Genomic DNA, 20,739 nt, shown 5'->3' with positions numbered 1-20,739 from the left:
GCCAACAACTTCTCATGTCTCCTCCTGGCTCTTCTGAACTCTCTCTTTAGGTCTTTCCTGCCTACCTTGTAACCCTCAAGTGTCCTAACTGAGCCTTCACATCTCATCCTAACATAAGCCTTCTTCTTCCCCTTGACCAGAGATTCCACTTCCTTTGTAAACCACGGCTCTCGCGCTCTACAGCTTCCTCCTTGCCTGACAGGTACATACTTATCTAGGAGACACAGTAGCTTTTCCTTGAATAAGCTCCACATTTGTATCGTGCCTATCCCCTGCAGTTTCCTTCTCCATCCTATGCTTCCTAAATCTTGCCTAATCGCATTGTAATTGCCTTTCCCCCAGCTGTAACTCTTGCCCAGTGGTATACACCTATCCATTTCTATCACTAAACATAACAGAATTGTGATCGCTATCACCAAAGTGCTCACCTACTTCCAAGTCTTAACACCTGGCCGGGCTCATTACCCAGTACCAAATCTAATGTGGCTTCATCCCTTGTTGGCCTGTCTACATACTGTCAGGAAGCCCTCCTGCACACACTGGACAAAAAACTGACCCATCTCTAGTACTCGTACTACAGTGTTTCCAGTCAATATTTGGAAAGTTGAAGTCCCCCATGACAAACTACCCTGTCTCTCTCACTCTTATCGAGAATCATCTTTGCTATCCTTTCCTCTATATCTCTGGAACTATTCGGACAGCAATAGAAAACTCCCAACAGGGTGACCTCTCCTTTCCTGTTTCTAACTTCAGCCCATACTACCTCAGTTGACGAGTCCCCAAACATCTTTTCTGCAACTATGCCACACCTCCCCCTCTTTTACTAGCAGATCAGCTTCTCAAAGATTGATATGCAGTTCAGCACAACATAGAATTTTTGGTGATGTGATTTTGCCTGGAGCGGTTTGTTTTATCCAGTGAGGCAGCACATGTGTTATTGGAACATAAATTGGGCATATGGGTACTGTGGTATTGAAGATTCCAGCAATCGTACATTAAAGCTTAATATTATATGCAGACACTGCATTCACAGGAGCATAAATGTCTGGGCTAATGTTAAGTTATAACATTTTATAGTATAGCTTGCTTCCAGTGGTGTGTTATGCTTTATGATCCTAGGTAAGTGCTAGACTTTTATACTCTAGGGTCACATGCAGTGATATTAGGAGCATTTCCCTGAAAGGTGTAATGACATACTGACTTGAGATATTTGGTAGAACTTTCTCACTTTCTCTAAAGATAAAAAAAATCCCAAGCAGATGTACATGGTGGTATGTAAACAATTTGATAATTGTACAAACTGGTAAAAAGCAAAATTTTCAAAATTAATTGTTCATTCTTGAGTCTAATGCTTTAGAGGTTTTACAATTAGTCCTGATCTGCTCGTAGTATACCTGTCTGAAGAGGTATCATTGTTCATGGTGCACTTGTTTAATAACTTAGTTGCTGCTGGTTGCTGTCACTCAATATCACCACACAATCATCAGCATACATCAGTGTGAGCTGAATTTCTTCACAATGTAGCAGCATGATCAGTAATTAGTTTGGATGATTGTATATTGTAGAAATTTTTGCTGGAATACAAGTATTGGCGTTTCTAATTTGCACTCTGCCAAGTGTGCAGGTTAGATGGAACTCTACCTGCTTGCTCATCATGTACCTTTTTCATTCTCCTCTTGTCCTGAAGAAGAATGTTCTATGTCTTGAAATTATCGGTCAGTTGGTAGCTGGGCAAGATTGTTTGCACTTGCCCTGCAAGCATACATTTTGCTAAAGATAATAATGCTGCTTTATGCTGTTGTTCAAAGATGCATCAATGCAACAAAAATGTTGCTTTATTGCTTGACACTTAATGATCATGAATTTGATTGTGTACCATACTTTCTGCGAGACAGTTTAAGTGAGTTTAGGAAGACAATGTATGTGGGTCACTCGCCACTTAGTACACTTCTTGAAATGGTTTGTCCATGTAATGTGATCTGTTGTCAACTGGATACTAGATAAATTGAAAATGGCACTCATTGTGGCAGTAGCAGTCATACTCGTTTTGTTGCTGAGTTGTCAAACAGTGGGAAACTTGGAGAAGTAATCTGTCGCAAAGAGATTATCTCTGCCATGAACTGTGAATAGGTCCACTACCACTTTTCTCCAACTGTGGATTGAGCATTGTATGGATATAGAATCTCCTTCTACTGCTTGGCTTGAAACATTTAACATGCATTCCCAAATTGTTCAATATCCTGATTTGTTCCCAGTCAGAATGCTCATCCATGTGCTGGCCATCTTGTACATTCAGTACCACGTGTACTTGATGTGACAAATTCATGATAATTTGGCAGAATGTTTGCCCTTGAAAATGACCTGTGATGCAACAAGTTCATCTCTGTATGAACTAAAATAAATTCATTCTCTCAGATGATACTTTAATACAGTCTGGTCAATCCTGGATAACGATACTTTGCATCTCTTATAGTCACTATTGTCAGGCAGTTATCAATTGCAACTGTTCGCACCAAATCTGGCTAAATTGTAATTGATCAACACTGAGACTTCATATCAACATCAAGGGAAATATTTTGAGAGTTAGGTAATTTGCTCAGCATTCCAGTATCAAAAGCAGAAGTGCTGGTCAAATTTAACAGGTCTGGCAGTATTAAAACATAGAACATTACAGCACAGAACAGGCCCTTCAGTCCACGATGTTGTGCCGACCACTGATCCTCATGTATGCACCCTCAAATTTCTGTGACCATATGCATGTCCAGTAGTCTCTTAAATGTCCCCAATGACCTTGCTTCCACAACTGCTGCTGGCGACGCATTCCATGCTTTCACAACTCTCTGTGTAAAGAACCCGCCTTTGACATCCCCTGTATACTTTCCTCCAACCAGCTTAAAACTATGACCCCTCGTGTTAGTCATTTCTGCCCTGGGAAATAGTCTCTGGCTATCGACTCTATCTATGCCTCTCATTATCTTGTATACCTCAGTTAGGTCCCCTCTCCTCCTTTTCTCCAGTGAAAAAAGTCCAAGCTCAGTCAACCTCTCTTCATAAGATAAGCCCTCCAGTCCAGGCAGCATCCTGGTAAACCTCCTCTGAACTCTCTCCAAAGCATCCACATCTCTCCTAGAATAGGGCGACCAGTACTGGATGCAGTATTCCAAGTGCGGTCTAACCAAAGTTTTATAGAGCTGCAAAAAGATCTCAAGATATTGGTGAGAAGAAAAGCAGAACTGCCATTCTAAGTCCAGTACGAACTGAACTTCGGAACTGAATTGATCTAGGTAGTAGTGGTTTTGATGCTAGTGAGTACGAGGAAGGAGGGATAAGTCTTCTTGCATATTCCCACCCTCCTCTGTTTGTTGGCTTTGCTCTCTTTTTCACAGCTCACATTTATACCAGTTTATTACATATCTCTCCATCACTGCCATAATCACTACTTTGTGTACTTCTGCTCCTTCCTTTCTCTAAGATTTTCTTCAGTCTTAGTCATTTTTATTTTCTCATGTTTCTCTCTTCATTGTTCTCACATTACCCAAGATCCAGTTTGCACTTCCTTGACCTAATTTCTATGAAATTACGAAGTATCCAACTTCCTTCCTGATTCCTAGAGCACCCCAATCAAAATAGTGAATTAATTGTCCATTGCAATCCTGTTAAGGCTCGTTGACTTTTACAGAAGAAATCTGAACACTCAGCAACCAGCCAGTGACCCATGCCATGAGCTTCCTCTTTTTTTTAAACAGAAGCCATTTAGTTTAATTTCTCTTTTTATAAAAAAATGAAGAACGAACCACTGACTTGACTATGGCTTTTAAAGACTTAACCACCTGTTGAAGGAGCAGCACTCTGAAAGCTAGTGCTTCCAATAAGCCTATTGGACTATACCTGTTGTTGTGATTTTAACTTTGTACACCCCAGTCCAACACCAGCACTTCCAAATCATGGCTGTAAACTCAGTTCTACATCCCTTCTGGCCCCAAACAAGAGTTCCATCTCAATTCCATTTCCTTATAAATCTTGAAGGTTCATTCACATTATATGGATCCAAGACTGAAGTTATGCCAGAGCCCTCTAGATTTCACTTTAATGCTCATTCATATTCTAACTGTTCATCAAAGTACACATTATATGGGAACCTTCCTTTAGCTTTTGTGTAAGTGATCTATTAAGTTTATTTAAAGACTTCAAAACTGGGTTCCTAGCTTCTTGACACATCTTTTGACGTACGTATACTGTTCTTTGCCAGCCTCCTCCCCAGTCTTGTGTACAGCTTTCTCTAAGTTACTTATTCAACCTGACTGCAATCTGCCATGAGGCTTTGAGGGTCACTGTAGAGTTTTTTTCCCACTATGTACACGCTACAAGTCATAAAGCTGAAGTTCCATAATAAAACCCAAACCAAAACTTTACTGCCTCTGTTTGTTCCTAATCTGAATTGTTTTCTTCTATCTGCAAACGTATCAGATTGTCTTTTGTTTTATTTATCTAACCAAGATTTCGCTTGAATCGCAATCTTAGTAGCAACATGACATATGTGATATCTTCCCAGGAAGTAGTACAGATTAATTATCTTTATAAGAAAACATACATTTCTAACAAAGACAGGACATTGCTCCCCAAATTGCTGGCACCATTGTAAAGATAAGAGGAAGCTCTCTGCTGTTGATGGTCTTGCTTTTCATGCTTTGACCCCTTGAGTCAACATAGCACCAACATTTTGATTGCTAATTGTCTTAGATTTATTTGCCATTTAACTTCTACTGAAAAGTTCCAATTCCTAAACTGAGTTATCTTCTATAAATTAAAAGCTTTATATTCTAAAGTATCTGATCATGAATTGGATATTTACAACACTTCTGCAGTTGTGACTTTGGTTCTTTAAGGTTTCATTGCTTCCCACCAGCCATGTTTAACCCACTAGCAGCTGCAGCTTTCATCTGTTTCTGTTGTCTGTTGTCAACTAGCCTGATGCTTTCTGATCAGCTTTCTTCGACTCTGTATAAATTCAGCTTACCCAAAGCACTGCTGTTCCTGTTCATCTGTCACTATTGGGTTTGTTGACCTGCGTTGGCTTTCACCTTCTCGTCTGTTTAAATCCAGAGATGACATCCTTGATTTTTAAATTTCTTCATTGTCTCCACAATCTCAATCCCATTATCCCTCAAACCTCCTTCACCACTACACTCTGACATCCCCAAACTCTGTTGCCTTTTGTGCATTTCTACCCACCCTGCCTTGCAATTGGCAGGTCTGTACTTAGTTATCAGGACCCCATCCGTTACAATTTGCTCCCTGAGGCACTCTGCTTCTTCAACTGCATCTGTTTCCTTAAAACCATTCTTCAAATGCAGCTTGTTGATCTGACTTTTTGCTGCTCTTCCTAATGTTCAGATTAAAAAAATGGTGATTGTAAGAAATCTCTCTGGAGTGCTTATGGTGATTTTCCTAAATAAAAGTTGCTATGTAAATGTAACTTATTGGCACTGCAAAGATGCTAAATAAATTCAAGTTGTTGACATTATAAAAGGAGTTTTACTGAGTGCCTTACAAGGCATGTATGCTTTCTGAAATGAAACTACTATTGTTCCTTTATCAGAAACCCATAACAAACATTGGTATATTTGGAATGAACTGTGAATGCAAAATATTGTTAACCTTCAAAGGAACTACAAATTCCTTTTTATAGTCCAAAGAATCATGTAAACTCCAGCATCAATTCAAATCAAAAAATGGTAGCATCACTGCTGTTAATTTCTCCACTACCAACATCTTGGGATTTCCATTTACCATGAACTGAAACAGTCATATAAATGCTATCTGACTTTGAGATCGAATAAGAAGCTGGGTGTTTTAAGCTTAATGGCTCACCACTTGACACTCAAACTTGAAAATGGAGAACACAATTATGTTGCATTCGGAGGGGATTCCATCAATGGGTGCAGTTCCAATAATCATAGAAACTTAGCGCTATCCAGGCCAAATTTATCACTTTGATCAATACTCCATCAGCTTCCTCCACAGATAGCAGGATGTCGTTGCAAAGTGTAGTATTTACAGGTTATACTGCAGTAGCCTGCCAAGACTTCCTTGACAGCACCTTACAAACGTGTGATCGATGCCATTAGAAGGGAAATGGTAGAAAGTGCATTGGAACATCACCGCTTTAAACTTCCTTTGAGTCTCTCTTTCGTTGACCCATATTGTCTTCCTTTCAGTGTTGCTCAATTAACTCCTAAAATATAACCATATAACTAAAATGTGAATGCACTTGCCAATATAAATTGCACTTCAAGAAGGCCAACAGCAACTAGGAATATGCGTCGCATACAGGTATTGACAGAGGTATACCAGCCCATATCTGATTCACACCAATTGGCTGACTAAGGAGCTACCCACAGAAATAACCAACAAGCCACTGATTTTCAACAAACCATGGCTTGTAGCAGTTCAACAAGATAGACTATAAATGTTACTTTTGCTATTGTTTCAAATTTGTAGAATGTATTTAATTTGAAAAACATTTTGGAATCCATCTTGTTGTATGCTCATGGCATGAATGATTGAAAGATAATAAGATCTAAAAGCAGAAATAGTCCATTCAGTCCATTGATTCTGTTACTGAATGAGATCGTGGATGATCTGATAATCCTCAACTCCATCTTTCTGCCTTTTCCCTATAGCTCATGGTTCCTTGGTATTTAAATTTTTTCCCCTCGACCTTAAGAACCCAGACTCAAAAGCTCAAGAATCTTATGTTTCAAAAGGTTCCTCTAGTTCTTTTAAATTCTAATGAATACAGGCGCAAACTATTCAACCTTTCCTCTTGAGACGATCTTAGTATCAGCCTAGTGACCTTCTCTAGACTCCAAAGCCAGTACGTTTCTCTTTAGATAACAGATCTAAAACTGTTCAGTGAGTTCCAGCCATGGTCTGACTAATTCTTTTTAGCAAGTCCTCGCAAATTTTATAGCAAACACTGAGAATGATTGAGAAATTGAGCAGTCTCTGTGGACTGAAAAGTTAATGTAGAGTTTCTGTCTCTGCAGAAGCTGCAAAGCTGCTCAGTTTCTCCAGCATCTATGTTTGTATCAGTTTTCCAGCATCTGCAGTATTTTGCCTTTTGTTTGAGTACCTACTTTTATATTCCATTTCCTTTCAAATAAAGGCCAACATTCCATTTGTCTTATCTATTACCCACTGAACTTAAATGTTAGCTTTTTGTGATTAATGCATAGGACTCCCAAGTCTCTCTATGTAGCTTTCTGCAGTCTTTTTTCATTTAAATTATACTCAACTCCTCTAATCTTCCAGCCAAAGTGCATAACTTCCCACTTTTCTATGTTACAATCCATTTGCCAAGTTTTTGTCCATTCACTTAACCTGTAACACTTTGTGTTAACTTCACCACTTGCCTTTCCACCTATTTTTGAGTCATCCAAAATGTGGCTGTGTTACATTCATTTTATTTCTCAAAATTATTAATATATATTATCAGTAATTTTGGCCCCAGCATTCCTGTAGTTAGAAGTTGCAAATCATGTCCCCCTTGTTCCCAACTTTCTGTTGTCTTTTAATTAGCATCTAGTCATGCATGAATGGGAATGTACAGAGTATTGTAGGAAACTCTTCTGCATGCAGTCCAGGAACACTAGGCCACTTTTGTTCCTTTACACTACCAGGACCTCCATCGATAGAGAGTTATTGATTGTCAGATGAAAATATGATGATGTAGTAGCAGACCTGGCTCATTGAAGGGTGAGACTGGGTGTTAAATATTTCTGGGTATAAGTTAGAAAAAGGAGAGCATTATAGTGCAGAAGAAAGGGAATGTCTCAGGTGGCCAAGGACTGAGTCAATTGGCTAAACCTAATGCATAAAGAGGGCACAATTGAACAGGATCAAATCTGCAGGGAAATCACAAAGCAATGCCCACGTTGTAGAGTAGCAATAATGCGGGACTTCAATTACCTAAATATGGTTTGAGGTACTAGTAGAAAAGGGACAGCAGTGGCCAAGTGTTCCTGGATTGCATGCAGGAGAGTTTCCTGCAACAATGTGTCCAGTCAACAAGAAAGGATGCATTGTTGGATCTGTTGCTTGAAAATCAGTTGGACAAAGTCAATCACATCCCAAAGGGAGACCTTTTAAGAGACTGCATGGTGGAGAATTACATATAATAATCCAGACTAAAAAAAAATCAATGGGCCAAGAACAAAGCTGGGCAGAATTGACTGGAACAAGAAGTTGATGGGGATAAACAGTAACTGAACAATGTGCTACCTTGAAAGAGCAAATGGTTTGGATACTGACAAGGTATATTCCCTCAAATGGGAAAGGTAGGTCAAACAAATCTAGAGCTCCCTGGATGACCAAAGAGGTAGAAATTAACATTAAAAAGAAAAAGTGTGCCTGTGACTGGTGTACATTTGAGAGCCAAGAAGAAAACAAAGATATTCTTTAAAAAGAGCTCCACTATAAACCTTTCTAGAACTCAAACGAGAACCTACTTAGTTTCCCATCACTCTGCCAATTTTGTATCCACATTGTCGCTGTCACTTTATACCATGATCTGTAACTTTTCCTAAAAGAAGAAAAGGACTGATTAGAGATCAAAAAAGGGGATTTATACTTGAAAACAATGTGCTTGACTGAGAGGTTAAATTAATACATTGCATTCCTCTTTACAAAAGAGAAAAATACTTTCCAGGCATGGCAGCAGAAAGAAAGTTCTGTCACTAGAGTCATAGAGATGTTCAGCATGGAAACAGACCCTTCGGTCCAACCCGTCCATGCCGACCAGATATCCCAACCCAATCTAGTCCCACCTGTCAGCACCCGGCCCATATGCCTCCAAACCCTTCCTATTCGTATACTCCTTCAAATGTCTCTTAAATGTTGCAATTGTACCAGCCTCTTCCTCTGGCAGAAAAAAGTGAGGTGTGCAGATGCTGGAGATCAGAGCTGAAAATGTGTTGCTGGTTAAACCACAGCAGGTCAGGCAGCATCCAAGGAACAGGAACAGGAAGGGCTCTGGCCCGAAATGTCGAATTTCCTGTTCCTTGGATGCTGCCTGACCTGCTGTGCTCCAACCAGCAACACATTTTCAGCTCTTCCTCTGGCAGCTCATTCCATACACGTACCACCCTCTATGTGAAAACGTTGCCTCTTAGGTCTCTTTTATATCCTTCCCCTCTCACCCTAAACCTATGCCCTCTAGTTCTGGACTCCCCCCACCTCAGGGAAAAGACTTTGTCTATTTACCTATCCATGCCCCTCATAATTTTGTAAACCTCTATAAGGTTACCCCTCCGCCTCCGACACTCCAGGGAAAACAGTCCCAGCCAGGTGTACCCTAGAACTCTGTGGGAAGCTAGAGAAGTGATTGCTGGGCCTCTTGCTGAGATATTTGTATCATCGATAGTCACAGGTGAGGTCCCAGCAGACTGGAGGTTGGCTAATGTGATGTCACTATTTAAAAAGGGTGGTAAGGACAGGCCAGGGAACTATAGACCAGTGAGCCTGACATCGTTGTTGGAGGGAATCCTGAGGGACAGGATGTACATGTATTTGGAAAGGCAAGGATTGATTAGGGATAGTCAGCATGGCTTTGTGCGTGGGAAATCATGTCTCACAAACTTGATTGAGTTTTTTGACGAAGTAACAAAGAGGATTGATGAGGGCAGAGCGGTAGATGTGATCTATATGGAGTTCAGTAAGGCATTCAACGAGGTTCCACTGGGAGACTGATTAGCAAGTTTAGATCTCTCAGAATACAGGGAGAACTAGCCATTTGGAATCAGAACTGGCTCAAATGTAAAAGACAGAGGGTGGTGGTGAACGGTTGTTTTTCGCACTGGAGTCCTGTGACCAGTGGATTGCCACAAGGATCGATGCTGGGTCCTCTACTTTTTGTCATTTACATAAATGATTTGGATGTGAGCATATGAGGTATAGTTAGTAAGTTTGCAGAAGACACCAAAATTGGAGGCTAAGTGGACAGCGAAGAGGGTGACCTCAGATTACAACAGGATCTTGACCAGATGGGCCAATGGGCTGAGAAGTGGCAGATGGAGTTTAATTCAGATAAATGCAAGGTGCTGCATTTTGGGAAAGCAAATCTTAGCATGACTTATACACTTAATGGTAAGGTCCTAGGGAGTGTTGCTGAACAAAGAGACCTTGGAGTGCAGGTTCATAGCTCTTTGAAAGTGGAGTCGCAGGTAGATAGGATAGTGAAGAAGGCATTTGGTATGCTTTCCTTTATTGGTCAGAGTATTGAGTACAGGAGTTGGGAGATCATGTTGCGGCTGTACAGAACATTGGTTAGGCACTGTTGGAATATTGCGTGCAATTCTGGTCTCCTTCCTATCGGAAAGATGTTGTGAAACTTGAAAGGGTTCAGAAAAGATTTACAAGGATATTGCCAGGGTTGGAGGATTTGAGCTGTAGGGAAAGGCTGAACAGGCTAACTGATTCAAAATTAATAAGGAAGAATTCTTGGATAGACTTGCTAATTAAAGGTGACAAGGCACTAGGGCCAGATGAGATGCTTCAAAGGATTTCGAAGGAAGTGAGGGAAGAAATTGCAGGGACACTGGCCATAATCCTTTATTCTTCTTCAGTCTTCTCTGGACCCTGGGGAGGTGCCAGAAAACTGAAGGATTGAAACATTACAACCTTCTTCAAGAAAGGTGGAAAGATAATTCTACTTATTACAGAGCTGTTGGTTAACCTTCAGTGGTGGGGAAGCTTTTAGAATTATTTGGGATAAAATTAATTTAGTATTGGTATTAGTAGTCACATTGAGGAAAAAAGAAGATTGATTAAAATTGAGGGGAAATCGTGTTTTAACTAACTTGCTGGAGTTTTTTGAAGAGGGAATGAAAAAGATTGATTAGGTGACACCATTGATCTGGTATACATGGCTTTCCAGAAGGCATTTGATCTCATGCCAACAGACTTGTGGAGAATGTTACAGATCATGGTATAAATAAGACAGTAACAACGTGGATACAGAATTGGCAGTGATATGAAACTGGGTAATGGTCAGTGGCTTTTTTTTGGATTCTAGAAAGGTTTATAGTGGAGCTTCCCAGGAGTCATTATTGGGACCCTTCTCCTGATATATATTAATGATCTTGATTTGATGTGCAGGGGACACTAAACTTGGAAGAATTGTAAATGCGGTGGGCGGCACGGTGGCACAGTGGTTATCACTGCTGCCTCACAGCGCCTGAGACCCGGGTTCATTTCCCGACTCAGGCGACTGACTGTGTGGAGTTTGCACGTTCTCCCCGTGTCTGCATGGGTTTCCTCCGGGTGCTCCGGTTTCCTCCCACAGTCCAAAGATGTGTGGGTCAGGTGAATTGGCCATGCCAAATTGCCCGTAGTGTTAGGTAAGGGGTATATGTAGGGGTATGGGTGGGCTGCGCTTCGGCGGGTCGGTGTGGACTGTTGGGCCAAAGGGCCTGTTTCCACACTGTAAGTAATCTAATCTACAATGTGGAACTCCAAAATAACACAGATAAGTTAGTGTGGAATAGGTGGGATAGGTGAAAGATGTGCTTCAGTATAGAGAAGTATGAAGTGATGCACTTTGGTAGGAAGATCATTGAAAAACAATGCAAAATAAATGGGTACAATTTGAAAGAGGATGTAAGAGCAGAGGGGCATGGGTGTATATCAGCACTGAACATTATCATTGAAGCTGGTTGGAGAAGTGGGAAAAGCAGTTAATGAAGTATACCGCATTCTTGGCTTCATTAATAGATACGTCAAATACAAGAACAGGGAGGTGAACCTGAATTTGTATGAGTTTGTATACAGTTCTGGGCACCACGCTATAGAAAAGATGTGAATACATTTGGAAAGAGTGCAGAAGCAATTTCCAAGAAATGTTGCGAGAATGAGGATAGATTGAAGATGGCAGAGATGAGATTTGGTGGAGGTTTTCAAAAGCATGAGCAGATGGATAGAATATAGAAAGAGATGATCCTGCTTGTAAAAGAAACTAGAACGAGAGGGCATAGATTTAAATTGTTGTGCCAGAGAAGTGATTTATGAGAATAAAACCTTTCTTCATACTGTGTACAGATAAGATATAAAATGCACTGCCTGGCAATGTGGAAGTTTAACTGAAGCATTCAAGATGGCATTGAATGTTTATTTGGATGGAAAGTGTACAAGGTTATCGAGAAGAAGCAGGAGATTGGCATTTGCTAACGATGCTCGATTAAAGACCCGGTGCAGGCATGATGAGCCAAATGACCTCCTGCTCCATAACAATTCTGTATTTCTGTATTTATATCTTTCTAATGCTGTTATTATATCCTATATAACAGACTCATTGATAAATCCTACGGTGATCTTTACTGCAAATGAGCAAGTTCAAATGTAATATTGATTGAAATCAAGATGACTTGAATGAAAGCAGTAGTTTTGCTATGCCAGATAACTAGGTAGATTGAGATGAAGAAGTTAAAGTTATGTCTTGCTTTCAAATGACTGAAGATTATTAGTGCATGTTGTAAAATAATGCATCTCCTGAACAAATAAGCTGATAATGGTAGGATTGGTAATTTCAACCCACACAGAATGACCCTTAAACATTCTATGTTTGCACATCACATAAACTGACATATACTTATCAAAATAAGTTGAGACCAAAATACATCAATTTGTCAGAGCGTTGTAATATTAGGGAACACTTTTACATTCTTATTCCTAGGTCAAATTACCAATTGCCTTGCTTGTGAATACTTTTAGATTTGGGTGTTTAACTAAAGTTTTGCATCACTTCAGTTTTCTGCTTGGTACTTCTCTGTGCTTCGCAGAATTTAAGTGCACTTTATCTCTTAACACTTCCTATTAACATACTTTTCATCTATATTAATTTTATCTTTTTATTACTTAGTTTATTATATTGCCTTTGGGGTTAAAGACAGAAGTCTTCAGAATTTTCCCACTTTCTGTCCATGCTGTTTCATTTTGGTCCTTATATAGGGCTGTTATGCTGTTTCCCTAGAATGTAACTCTTTAATGTTTTTGCCTCAGTTTGACTCAGTGCTAAGACTTAACCTGATCAAGGAGATTCTGTATTCAGATGCCACTCTAGGATTTGAATATGATTCTAAGATGATTTAATTAAGATTGTTGTGTTGCCCGAGAATGTGTTTTGATTTCAATGTTAAACAGATATTCTGCTTGCATATCTGATGAGAAGAACATTAAAATTTCATGATACTTTAGTTTAATCTTGAATTGAATCTGTAAAGTTGAATTAAAATTGTGGAGAAAGAAAACACTTGTACTCATTTACTTAATTAACTGAATTACTGTTTACTGGATAAGTCAGATGTTTTCACACGAAAAATGCTTTTGAATTAATTGAGATAATTTTCCATGATGTTATGATTAACCTCTAAGCCACATCCTCAAAATAGATTGATTAATGTTTTACTTCCTGATCACTGGACTTTGCTATTCTTAAATTAGCTGCAGTATTGTCTTCCCAAAAAGAAGTAATTCCTAATTATAGGTGGTATACCAATGCTAACGTTCTTTCTTTCGACCTCAGCTTGCCTTCATTGGTCATAACATTGAGTATAGGAGTTGGGATGTTATGTTGCAATTGTACAGTACATTGGTGTGACACTTTTGTAATGCTACTTACTATTCTCATTGCCCTTCTATCAGAAGGATGTTATTAAGCTTAAGAGGAGTCAGAAAAGATTTACAAGGATGTTGCCAGGTTTGCAGGGTTTGAGCTATTGGGAGATTTTGAGTAGTCTGGGGCTTTTTTCCCTGGAGTATCAGAGGCTGAGGGATGACGTTATCGAAGATTATAAAATCATGACAGGCGTGGATAGGGTGTAAATAGCCAAGTCTTTTCCCTCGAGTGGAGGAGTCCAAACATAGAGGGCATAAGTTTAAGGTGAGAGGAAAAAGATGTAAAAAAGACCTGAGGGGTAACTTGTTCATGCAGAAGGTGGTACGTATATGGGACGGGATGCCAGGGGAAGTGGTGGAGGCGGGTACAATTAAACATTTAAAAGGCATCTGGATGTGTATATGAATAGGAAGGGTTTGGATGGATATTAGCCAAATGCAGGCAAATGGGACTAGATTTATTTAGGATGTCTGTCGGCATGGATGAGTTGGACGAAAAGGTCTGTTTCCATGCTGTATGACCCTATCTTATTTCAATGTTTTCATGAAAAACTTTGATAAGTAGGTTTCAAAAGTTCTTTTACATTTTTGCATGCAAATGGAGTGAATTAAAGTGCACAAGACCCGTGGGAAAGTACTTACCACACCTGTGATTCTGTTTTGCAATCTGAAAATTTCACTTTACCCTTATAGTTTGTTTTCTGATCTTTTATTAGCTTTGTAACCACATTTCTCCTGCTAAATGCAATTGTACTTGCTGTAAGTCACTTATATTTCACCAGACACTTCTGAAGATCCTTATAATACATTTCTGTGTTTTTTTTCGTTATTCACATAATTTTATTGGATTGGTCAGATTCAGCCTCCCTTTTCTAAATGTGAGTTGATTGACACTTATTAATTTTTACTTGTCTGAGTGCATAGTAATTTCATTCTGTATTATAAACTCTAAGAATTCACAAATCCAGCCTTGTCCACAGCAAAGCAAAAAAGCAAAACTGGAGAAGTCCTAACATCATACAGCCTAAATTCAACTTTAAATAAATTGTATTTTAACTTGAATCACTCCGATAATTCTGGTGTCTGACAAGATTTTACATATCTTTAATTGTCAATCAAACGTAACTTGAATGCAGTGATCTCTAGTTGCATTCTGAAACTAAATCCAGATGTTACTTGATGAGTTTGTTACTCGCACTTCAGTAAGAAAGAGCTTGAACAAATTTGTTGTATTCCACATGTCTATCTCCAACTGTAGCATTGGCAGCATAGATCTGTCAATTCCTGAGTAATATCTTGTGAAAGATTCGTATAGCATTGATTTTCCATGTTTCCAGAGGTCAGGTTTGCTGACACTTTCTACATTCCTTTTACATTTTTGGGTGTTCTTAGGAACCTTCATTTTATGTACTCACATGTTACATTTAGTTCCCTTACAAGTAAGTAGCAAGTCTGCTCTGATGTCTGATCATTTTCAGTCATGAAAACCAGTCATTCTGAATCAAGTCTGTGTAATTGCAGCTCCAATTACTATATATATAATTACTATATATATACTATATATGCTTCACTCTTAATTCACCCAAACTACTTAATTCAGCAATGGAATGTTCTGAGACATCTAGGAATGCACAAAAAAGAATGGCAGTTAACATTGTCCCAGCAGCTTGCCCACATCATAAGGCCCAAAGCTTTATTTCAAGTGAAACGATAGCTTCAGGTGCTTTACAAGAGTCTCGGGAGCGTGAGCAACAGTGGAGGACTGTTTGATTGGTATTTCTCAATTCTTATGAATTTTATAAAGTTGTATTCATTTGCTACAATGAATATAAATGAATACAATGAAAGTTTGCCCCACGTGTTTTTTTTTACAACACAGCTGGGGAACTGTTTCAAAATAATTCACAATTAATAAATTAATATAGATTTCTTTTGCAAGTCTGGTGTTCCATGTCAATAGCAAATTGATAGTGCTCACTGTTAAGTTCTAAGAAAGCGGTCCAAAAAAATCTACCATCTTTGGCATTAAATTTTTCTTTTTTCCAATGTTATTTTCATTCTGGCATAAACTCAGGAAGATTACCAATGTCCCTCACTGTTGTCAAGTACGCTGAACAACTAATCACAGTGGATGCTGTCAGCTTTTTTTTATTCTTCCTGTCAGAATAGATATTTTCATATTTTTCCATATCATCCAGCATTTGCCGCATCTTTGTCCACTCACTTAGCCTATTTATATCTTCTTGTAGCCTCCTTATATTCTCTTCACAACTTATTTTCCTACCTATTTTTGTGTCATCAGCAAATTTGATAACTGTACCTTCCATCCCTTCACTTTATTTGTAAAAATTAAAAACTTGTTTTTGTCTGCATCAGCTTAATTTGATATTTAGAATTGAAAGGTGAAGGGGTAACAAAAGATTCTATAGTATATTTCAACAATTGAAGATGCCTAATATTGAATTTCCCAAATTCGGAAGAGAACTCCCTTGTGAAATTTTTGATTCCTTGTGAAATTTTTGATTCCCTGTGAAAATGGGCAAATAACTGTTCTTGTGAGGATTAATTACTTAGAAAGCAATCCTGCATGATCATAAAGTACCAAGCAATGATTAACCATCATATTTGCTCAAATCTTCAGTTCCATCTGAACTTTGTTTGATTGAAGTCAATTTCTGTAGCTGGTAAGGTAAGTATAAAAAAGCTGAATTTTTTTGTAGTATATGATAAGTATAGTAAGTTATTATTGGAGTGCTCAGATTTCTAGCGTCTGCAGTGCTTCAGTTTATTATACAAAAAATCAATTATTTTCTGTTTCGTAAAATGATAGTAAAGATAAACCATTGTAAACGTTTGTTTTTTCTTTGATTATTTTACTACTGTTTAATAAAACTATTGGGTAAAATTAAATTTGTATAGAATCATTCTTTTAGTAGATTAGAGTTAGCCACAGAACTGAATAAGCAATGCACTATTTGTAAAATACAACTGTTTCTTGGCACATAATGAAATTCTAACCAGAGTCTAACTATATTATGAACTTTGGTTCCAAATTGATCCGACTCTTGTCTGTTATTGACAAGTGCAATCATAATGATCAACTTCTCAGACTAGATATTTCCAAAACTACTCAATAGTTTATAATAGATGGCAATTCCATATTTTTGTTATTAATTTTGATCCATTTATTTAGATACTGAGGCAGTGATCTTAAGAAGGAAATTATTTAATAAAATTCAATATTTAAGCCTAATAAAGAAAATGAAGACACTCAAATGTATGTGTAAGTAATTTTGAGTTAAGCATGAAATGATAAAGTAGGTCACTCCGTATACAAGTCATTATGCTAAATGATATCAGAGTTTCACTTTTTAGAAGTGCCTTCACCTACTCCAGGCCCCGTCATGTGTTCCTTTATTTTCTGGCCTCTGTCGTATTAAAAGAAGGTAGGTGGAAAAACCCCTATTTGAAAGGCTTTAATTCTCACCAAAAGAATTTTTATCCAGTCATCAAACAAAGTTAGTTTCAATCCTTTAGAGTAGTATAGTAATAAACCTGTCATATTTTCAGATACTATTATGCCAGCAATTCAAACCTTTAGAATCTCCTGTTTTAATAAGAGTTTTGCCAACAAAGTAGTTGAGATGGATAGGAAATTGAGAGTCCCATCTCCACACTATATATTAGAGGTACTTTATGATGCCTTACTGCAGGAGTGTATTTTGAGTTAAGGCATTTTAATATCATAAACATTAAACAGTGCATTGGTGTGCTAAATGTTTTGTACTCTAGTGTTACTTCACAAGCTCTTGTTTTGATGCAAGAGGTTAGTTAACCACATTCTGTGATGTAAGGTTTATATTGCTTTGTTTGGATAAGCTCCGTCTTGAGAATCTGCTTTTCTTACAAAAGACAAATACAACATGTCTGGCAAATCAGTGCTGGAATGTTTCCCACTTTGGAAATAACAAATTAGAAGGGAATATAGTTTATCTATTTAAGGTTCAAGTATTCTGCAGACAGAACAAAAGCTTTTGTTCACTCGGTAGCTATCTAATTCATGAATATTTGAAATCGTTCTATTATTAATTAATTAGTTAGCAAATTGCCGTTTCCTTGCTATCAGGGAGCGCTGAATCCTGAGTGCATTTAAAACTCTGCAGTGATTTTTTTTTAGATAAAAGTGTCAAAATATCTCTCGATGTTTCTTCACAAGGTTTTAGAAATATCCTGTATGAATTCAATGGATGGAAATCTAACATCTGTCATCTCCTGTAATGTTTTATCAGATCTCAAGTAAATATTGAAATGTGCTGTTAAGTATTTTTGGATCATTAGAATCTCTTTTGGGGTAGAAGTGACCTGTACAAGAAGGACGGATTGCACCTAAATTGGAAGGGGACTAATATATTGGCAGGGAAATTTGCTAGAACTGCTTGGGAGGATTTAAACTAGTAAGGTGAGGGGGCGGGGGGGGGGACCCAGGGAGATATGAGGAAAGAGATCAATCTGAGACTGGTACAGTTGAGAACAGAAGTAAATCAAACAGTCAGGGCAGGCAGGGACAATATTGGACTAATAAATTAAACTACATTTATTTCAGTGCCAGGGGCCTAACGGGGAAGACAGATGAACTCAGGGCATGGTTAAGAACATGGGACTGGGATATCAATTACAGAAACATGGCTCAGGGATGGGCAGGACTGGCAGCTTAATGTTCCAGGATACAAATGCTACAGGAAGGATAGAAAGGGAAGCAAGAGAGGAGGGGGAGTGGCATTTTTGATAAGGGTTAGCATTACAGCTGTGCTGAGGGAGGATATTCCCGGAAATACATCCAGGGAAGTTATTTGGTTGGGACTGAGAAATAAGAAAGGGATGATCACCTTATTGGGATTGTATTATAGACCCCCCAATAGTCAGAGGGAAATTGAGAAACAAACTTGTATGGAGATCTCCGTTATCTGTAAGAATGTTAGGGTAGTTATGGTAGGAGATTTTAACTTTCCAAACATAGACTGGGACTGCCATAGTGTTAAAGGTTTAGATGGAGAGGAATTTGTTAAGTGTGTACAAGACAATTTTCTGATTCAGTATGTGGATGTACCTACTAGAGAAGGTGCAAAACTTGACCTACTCTTGGGAAATAAGGTAGGGTAGGTGACTGAAGTGTCAGTGAGGGAGCACTTTGGGGCCAGCGACCATAATTCTATTCATTTTAAAATCGTGATGGAAAAGGATAGACCAGATCTAAAAGTTGAAGTTCTAAATTGGAGAAAGGCCAATTTTGACGGTATTAGGCAAGAACTTTTGAAAGCTGATTGGAGGCAGATGTTTGCAGGTAAAGGGACTTCTGGAAAATGGGAAGCCTTCAGAAATGAGATAACAAGAATCCAGAAAAAGTATATTCCTGTCAGGGAGAAAGGGAAGGCTGGTAGGTATAGGGAATGCTGAATGATTAAAGAAATTGAGGGTTTAGTTAAGAAAAAGAAGGAAGCATGTGTCAGATATAGACAGAATAGATGGAGTGAATCCTTAGAAGAGTATGAAGGAAGTAGGAGTATACTTAAGAGGGAAATCAGGAGGGCAAAAAGGGGACACGATATAGTGTTGGCAAATAAAATTAAGGAGAATTCAAAGGGTTTTTACAAATATACTAAGGACAAAAGGGTAACTAGGGAGAGAATAGGGCCCCTCAAAGATCAGCAAGGTGGCCTTTGTGTGGAGCCACTGAAAATGGGGGAGAAACTAAATGAATATTTTGCATCAGTATTTACTGTGGAAAAGGATATGGAAGATACAGACTGTAGGGAAATAGATGGTGACATCTTGAAAAATGTCCAGATTACAGAGGAGGAAGTGCTGGATGTCTTGAAATGGTTAAAGGTGGATAAATCTCCAGGACCTGATCAGGTATACCCGAGAACTCTGTGGGAAGCTAGAGATGTGATTGCTGGGCCTCTTGCTGAGGTATTTGTATCATCGATAGTCGCAGGTGAGGTGCCAGAAAACTGGAGGTTCGTAAACGTGGTGCCACTGTTTAAGAAGGGCAGTAAAGTCAAGCCAGGGAACTATAAACCGGTGAGCCTGACCTTGGTGGTGGGCAAGTTGTTGGAGGGAATCCTGAGGGACAGGATGTACATATATTTGGAAAGGCAAGGACTGATTTAGGATAATCACATGATTTTGTGTGTGGGAAATCATGTCTCACAAACTTGATTGAGTTTTTTGAAGAAGTAACAAAGCAGATTGATGAGGCAGAGCAGTAGATGTCATCTATATGGACTTCAGTAAGGCGTTCGAGAAGGATCCCCATGGGAGACTGATTAGCAAGGTTAGATCTCATGGAATACAGGGAGAACTAGCCATTGATACAGAACTGGCTCAAAGGTAGAAGACAGAGGGTGGTGGTGGAGGGTTGTTTTTCAGGCTGGAGGCCTGTGACCAGTGGAGTGCCACAAGGATCGGTGCTGGGTCCTCTACTTTTTGTCATTTACATAAATGATTTGGTGGCCAGCGAAGAGGGTTACCTCCAGATTACAACAGGATCTGGACCAATAGGCTGAGAAGTGGCAGATGGAGTTTAATTCAGATAAATGCGAGGTGCTGCTTTTTGGGAAAGCAAATCTTAGCAGGACTTGTACACTTAATGGGAAGGTCCTAGGGAGTGTTGCTGAACAAAGAGACCTGGGAGTGCAGGTTCATAGCTCCATGAAAGTGGAGTCGCAGCAGATAGGACAGTGAAGGCGGCATTTGGTTTGCTTTCCTTTATTGATCAGAGTATTGAGTACAGGAGTTGGGAGGTCATGTTGCGGCTGTACAGAACATTGGTTAGGCCACTGTTGGAATATTGTGTGCACTTCTGGACTCCTTCCTATCGGAAAGGTGTTGTGAAACTTGAAAGGGTTCAGAAAAGATTTGCAAGGATGTTGCCAGGGTTGGAGGATTTGAACTACAGGGAGAGGCTGAACAGGCTGTGCAGTTTTCCCTGGAGCGTCGAAGGCTGAGGGTTGACCTTATAGAGGTTTGCAGAATTATGAGGGGCAAGGATAGGTTAAACAGACAAAG

The 20,739-nt window shown here is 39.0% G+C and overlaps 1 protein-coding gene across 4 annotated transcripts in view; it reads left to right on the top strand.

Moving 5' to 3' along the window:
* caska (calcium/calmodulin-dependent serine protein kinase a) overlaps nt 1-20,739 on the top strand; it is a 618,991-nt gene that overhangs the window by 170,667 nt on the left and 427,585 nt on the right. The window lies entirely within an intron of this gene.

This window comes from Hemiscyllium ocellatum, chromosome 12 (assembly GCF_020745735.1).
Source record: "Hemiscyllium ocellatum isolate sHemOce1 chromosome 12, sHemOce1.pat.X.cur, whole genome shotgun sequence".
NCBI classification, from domain to species: Eukaryota; Metazoa; Chordata; class Chondrichthyes; order Orectolobiformes; family Hemiscylliidae; genus Hemiscyllium; species Hemiscyllium ocellatum.
This window is presented reverse-complemented; position numbering and strand designations above follow the sequence as displayed.